The following is a 7,162-nucleotide window of genomic DNA, read 5'->3' as shown; positions in this document are numbered from 1 at the left end:
TATTTTTGATGCAATGTCACTATTGCTTTATTAACATTTACAGATGAGCTCTTAGCCAAGACCAAGTTTTTAGAAACTAAGCTAGGAGCATTCCTATATATCCTGTCACCTTTCACTTATTAAACATAAATTATTAGATCAGACACTGCCAAGGTTCAAATATCAGGTGTAAGTGACCCCACGAGTAGACCTCTGCTGGAACATTTATTACGCATTTAACATTATTATTCCAGTATACTTATTGCTGAAACTCGCATCGGTTGCTTTTGACATTAATAATAATGAGCTCTTTCTGAAATAATAGTAATAATACAACTATATGGACCGACGATATATTTAATGTCGCTGGATACGAGTAGCGCAAGACGCATAGTTGATCCATCGGCTGATATAATAATGCTGATGATGACGTGGTGATTTATTCCTGTATACTTGAAACCGTCTTCGATGACAATGAAAGTATGTTTGAATTAATTTTATTTTCACTACGATCGATATCTTTTCTAAAACTAAAAAATTTTAATACATATACTTTACTCAAAATGCGTTAGTGAATATTTATAAAATATGGAATTTCCAATGTATGACAAATACAAGTTTTCCCACGCTTTTTACCCACGCATTATACGGTAATCATTTTTTGAGTATTTCGATGACTTTTTAAAAAAAAAACTATCCGAAATTCATATAAGCGTGACAATCGTTAGAAACAAAATGGTTTGTAACATCTGAAATTTTTAATCTGATATATATAAAGCAAATTGGAATTTATGGCAGTAATTAAAATACCATACTTGAATCATAACAGTATCAACAATATTATGGCAGCCGAAGGCGCCCAATGACCAATCTACCGCTGCGTGAGGAGGCCTATTCAAACCGCATCTAAGAGCATGTGGTCGGCATTCGACAAACTTATTATTAAGTAGTAACAAGCATCGAATGCAAGAACGATATAACCTGTCCACAGAACCTTCAGATCAACCTTTTTTGGAACTAAATTGATCTCCTTAATTCTTCTCCGGACCTCCTTATTTCTGCTGAGAGCAGTAATTAAAAGACATATAACATTTAGGTAAAAACTTTTGTTTATTAAATAAATATTCGGACACATGTGCATTGTACATCGTCATTAATTATAATTCTAACGGTCATCGTAAAAACTTGCAAATAATTCGACAATACAGAATATTAAAATGTATTTCATGACAAAGAATTTACGATCGTACAGGGAACACAATAAAGCACTATTCAACGCAGCAATGATTAGTAGGAAATTTTAAACAATTAGTAACCTTTTATGTATCCTTATTAGATAAAAAAAAACTTAAATATATTAATAGACAGACATCGTATTAGGTTTATGCTACTTATAAAAATATTGTATATTTAAAAATAAATAAATAAAATAAATGCCTGATCCCATTAGCCTGAGCTGCAACCACTTAAATAAATGTATATTTAGTTCAATGAACATATGACCTTATCTTGATTTTTTCTGTATAATGTAGTTTTAATGTAGTAATGTAAATGACCTCGTACCGAGTAATTTTGAACCAAAAATCCTAGGTTATAAAACCTGATTCAGATATATTTGAGACATTGTCTGAATTATTGTGTGTCATGCTTATGATTTTTTGCGTTTTGTTTCTTTATTTGATCACTTTTGTAATGCAAGACATTAATATCCATACAGGGTGATTGGTTATTTTAGATGGGTCAATACATAACTCGTTTAATGTCAAATAATATATAGTAAACCCTATCTAATATTAATCATCACAGAAATAATAAATAACCTAATGATAATATAGTACAAAACAGGATTGCTATATAATAAAATTAAATATTATTTACTTTGTCATTGAACACTTTGTTTTGCCAGAACTTGCGGCAAACAATGCCGATGCCGATCATTCTGTGTTGGGCACTAATCGGTGTAACATAACTCCTGAAGATGCCTCGTGGAGGGGTGAAACACGTGTTGAGTGATTTAACGGTGGCAGTTATGTAATTCACATTGTTAACCGCATGCGCATTTACCAGTGGGCTGGCGGACGGTGCACTTTGTTGCACGACTACTACTGCATGTGCGGAAGTGGCTAAATATTGGTCCTTTTCTTGCTTAGGAAGTACGAGAAGCATAAAAGTTAGCGTTAACTTATCCACTGTTTGATCGAAATATAAATTTTTTATTAAAGCTAATAATTTAAGAATATTCAATTACAAAAAAAATTGAGAATTTATTTTATACAAATTAATATACCGTTTACAACATAAAGGTAAGTTAGTATGATAATTGGAGAATAATTTAACTTAGCATTTAACTACAAAATATTTTTAATTAGTTACGACCATGTTTTCCTTTTGATACCACGTCATTTACATGTTTATTATAAACAATGTATTATTCTTTTATTACTATTACATGTTTATCATTACGCTTGACATTAAATCTAAATTTAAATATCTCAGTATTAATATAAATCATTGCATTACCGGCATATGTATGATAAAAAAGATAATACATGGCTAAATGGTTATAGATGTAAAAGCTATAAAAGGTTGTATATAGCTCTATCTTTCAATTTATGTATGGTACACACTGTCGAAAAGTCAATAAAATTATAATATACTAAGTAAATATGTTTTTATAAAACGGATTACTACATATTAAATTTAATTATTGTTTACTATCTATCCCTGTAGACTTTATACTTCCAGAAGATATTGGCCTGTGACATTCCAATAGTTTCAGAGTGATAATATTATACAGAGTAATTGAAAATAGATATAGGAGTCTTTTTTTTTGTCCATTCACACCTTTAAACATTTTCTGCTATAAAACATCAACAACATCATTTGTCTGTCGTGCTGTATTTATATTTACTTAGTCGATCAGTTAGTCGTTCAAATAGCTTCACTATGATAACAAAAGGCCTGACGCCAGAACACCAAAATATCAGTGGCGTGTGTTTAAATGCGAACAGGTTTCATGCAACAAATATAAACGTAACTTGTTTTAGATAAAAAAGTAATATACGTATAGATCTACGTAATATAAGGAACAAAGGTTTAGGTCATCTAAATTTACATTTGAGTACATTTCTGGTTCGTGCCGTGTACATCATGAGCTGTAAAAGCCTTGCAATGCCAACATGTATATAACCTATTTGGTTTTAATATAAATAAGAAAAGGATCAATATTTAGCCATTTTCGCACATGCAGTGGTAGTCGTGCAACAAAGTGCACCGCCCGCCATCCCGCTGACAAATGCGCATGCGGCAAATAATGCGAACTATACAACTGCCACCGTCAAATCACTCAACACGTGTTTCACCCCTCCAGGTAACGCCTGATTCCATTAAATATTTAAAATAAATGTTAACCCTGCGTATTATATTATTTTTCTTCCTGGCTCTGGTTTTTCCCAAAGATCGTCACGATGACCGATTCCGCGTCTACAGACTTCCCGCGACCTTGACTAGACCAGAGGGGGGACCTCCTCACGCCGGATCTACCGGCTCGTGATCGCCACTCGAGAACCTTTCGGCTCCAACGGCCATCGATTAGACCAGCGATATGCCCCGCCACCTCCAGACGATCAATTCTTTGAGATACGTCAGTGAACTTCATTATGATTATTACTCACTTTAGATCATTTAACCCTTAGTAGCCTGATTTACGAAAGTGATTTTTTTTAATATTACTGTGTTTGCTTTAGGGTCTAGATGAAGGGAAAAATAGATTTTTTTTTAAATTTCGTTGGTAAGAATATTATGCAACAGTACGCCAAGTAAATACATACAGCCAACCTATAAAAAAAAGTAATAGTAATGTGAACATTCGGTTTAAAAGATTGGTTTTGTTGATGCGTCATGAGAAGAATGCCTGAAGAGTGCAATTGGAAGGAAATTCTATACGTAATGGTACACAAAATACGTCAAGAGTTGTTAAATCCTGCCAATGACATATTTGTAGTCTATACAGATTACATAAGTTTTATGTAAACTATAAATTAGAAGAAAATCAAAATATAAACTAATTACGGCCTTCTCAATAATTGCATTCGAATCGTTTTTAATCTTCGCAAGTTTGATCATGTGTCTTCTTATCGAGAGCAACTCAAATGGTTACCGATTAGACAACGACGAGAGACGAGAGCACTGACTACTTCATTTTCTATCCTTTTTACTCCTACTTCGCCTTCTTATTTAAAAACTCATTTCGATTACTTAAGTGCTCAATATATACGCGCCCCGCGTTCTACAAATAATCGTCTCCTTCATTGTTCTCCTCTCCTGACTGACTTTATTCACTCTTCTTTTTTTGTTAAATCTATTCTTCTATTGAATAAGCTGCCTTTGGAAGTCAGGATGGCCAAAAGCCGTTACAGTTTCAAAAGGAAACTTCGGGAACATATGCGTCAGAAATTAGCAGAATCTATACAACAGTAGTTATTATTATTTATATTTATCTACACGAAGTACATATATTTACATATATATATATATATATATATATATATATATATATATATATATTATGTATTGTATATAAATATCTATACGAGGTAGGTATGTAAGTATTGCTATTGTATCATTAGTAGGTATGTTCTATTTTATTATAGTTTAAGCATTTGTCTCGATTATTTCCCCTCTGCCCTATGGTAGACTGGTAGAGAACGTCTATGGCGTTAAGTCCGCCATTGTACTTGTACATTTTGTAACTTGGAATAATAAAAAGCACCAAAAATATGCTTAATACCGTTACCATATACAGGATGATCGATTATAAATGTAACAACATCAAAGGCGTGAATGTATTGCTCATTCGTCAGCGAAAAGCCTTTTACACCTATTTACAATCAATGTGTTTTAATCGATCATTCTGAAATATTTTTCAATAATGTATTTTTTCTATTGAAATGTGTCAGGATCATACCTTCTGGCCGTATAGTCTGAACTGACAAATAGTGAGCAATAGTTAATTTAAATATGCAGCAATTCGTATTAAGGCATCGCTTTTCTTGGTGTGTTATCATTACTTTATATAATATTTCTGAGATCAATGATTTTTGGATAGGGCGTACTATATAGTGTCAGCAAAAATAAAATTGATACAACAAATCTTCCTGTATCTTCTTAACAGAAGTGAAAAGTTTACATAGATCAGTAATTCCGACTTAGCTGCTGATGAAGCGTAGGTTGCCCATCTGGACAACGAAGTATCTATGTATAAAACTTTTAATAGAATTAAAATTTCTTCCATCGAAAATCGCCAACTGCAAACCAGTTTGTGACTTATCCGTTTTATGAACCGGTAATGTAACGTCGCGAGTTATTCTTAGCTTGCCACATACATCTCATAAAATAATTCAGACAATATTTACTTTGTTAAGAATTCAACGCTCGATAAATACTAACTTCATATCTCACTTTAATGTTTTACTCTAATTCAGATTTCTCCAAACTTTTTTGTGTCGTAGACTCCTTGCCATGTTTTTCCGTGTTGGGTAGAACCCCTAATTACCTGATATTGATTTCCTGTAAATTTCTAACTGTAGTTAAGTTTAGTGTTAAAAACTTAAAGTAAAAACACATGTTAATTTCATAATAATTTTTTTACTTAATAGGTACTTTTATAAATAATGTAAATGTTTTGTTATTATAAGATAGTATGATGGAAGTCAATAGGTACTATCAGTGTATGTGTTGAGATCCACTATCGTGGACCCCCATTTTCATTTCATGGACCGCCAAATCTTTTTTCGCTGACGTCGACACCTTGCAGGTTGTCATAGACCCCTAGGGGACGATATAGATCACTTTGGGAATCACTGCTCTAATTGAAGGAGATAGGGCCTCTTTTTAAAATAAACAAGAATATTAATAATAATGAATAAAACTGTAATAATTATATCATATTATAGTAACAATATTAATTATTGTATTGAAAAACAAATCGTCATTAGAGATATTACAGTCCATAAAAAAAGAGTCCCCTATAAAAAACACATGTGTAAACATGTTTATACGTATGTAGATAACAAACATGCAATAGGACAAACCGCATAAACCAATTATAGTGTTTAGCCTGTTGATAGCATAACATCCTATGTACTATTTTGTAATGACATCTTCGTTATAACGTGGCTTGCAGACGTTCGAGTAAGTATGCGTACTTGTTGCACGCGTTCTTTAATATCACAAGTACGTGCGTCACTCGTCTCGGATCGCACGTTTGACAAAAAAGTTTGCAGCGAGCACGATATTGTTTACGGATCCGAAGAGACTGTACATGTGGCGTCTTTAAATTTTGTTATATCTCGTTGACTTTAATGTACACTATTTTGTATTGCAACAAAACATACCAAAGAGATCGGAGCTCATACCACAGTTATGAAATAGACAAATATATGAACGCACCTATAAACATTTAACGACCAAGAAACAATATTTTTAAACGGTTCTATTTAGTTCGACCCGTACGGAATTTATTTATTTATTTATTTGGGTTAAAATTAGAAATTGAAATTTAAGCACCTTCCCTTTGTCAAATTGATCTGAAATTTGGTACACACATTTAATTTAGATGACAAAACAATATAATAAAATCAATAACAATATAAATCTAAGATGGCCGCCGATACAAAATGGCGGATAACATGCTTTTCGTTAACCCCTTCAATATGGGTATCAAATGAAAGGGCTACACTAGTAAAACACAATGATTATGTCAAAATTTAAAATTCAAGATGGACGCCGTTCCAATATAGCGGACTAGGTACATATTTTTCCACAACCACCACAATATGGGTATCAAAAAACCGTTTAACTTAAAAGTTTTTTAAATGTATTTATATTTCTTAAAAGAACAAAACAAAACACATCAAACGTTAAGAACATTTTGTATTCATTATTATTATTATATTGTATTAAATCGGTCCAGCGATTCTAGATAATGTATAGGTATATAGATGTAGGATATCATAATATAATGCTACGATCACCTATACGCCTCTCTCAAGCATGGCGATGGTACCTCTTCCATAGATATCTGAGGGAGAGGGCGGTGCCTTACAGTGGGCGTCTATTGCTAAAACAAACAAACAGATGATTCTCGAGTTTAGCGACAGAAACGAAGAACTATATACATATA

The 7,162-nt window shown here is 32.6% G+C and overlaps 1 protein-coding gene across 1 annotated transcript in view; it reads right to left on the bottom strand.

Moving 5' to 3' along the window:
• Positions 1-7,162, bottom strand: part of mim (missing-in-metastasis) — a 282,563-nt gene that overhangs the window by 113,170 nt on the left and 162,231 nt on the right. The window lies entirely within an intron of this gene.

This window comes from Battus philenor, unplaced genomic scaffold, assembly GCF_028537555.1.
Source record: "Battus philenor isolate CCGP_79_NKW_IND1 unplaced genomic scaffold, ilBatPhil1.0.hap1 SCAF_24, whole genome shotgun sequence".
NCBI classification, from domain to species: Eukaryota; Metazoa; Arthropoda; class Insecta; order Lepidoptera; family Papilionidae; genus Battus; species Battus philenor.
The sequence above is the reverse complement of the archived record's forward strand: the minus strand, read 5'-3'. Positions and strand labels throughout refer to the sequence as shown.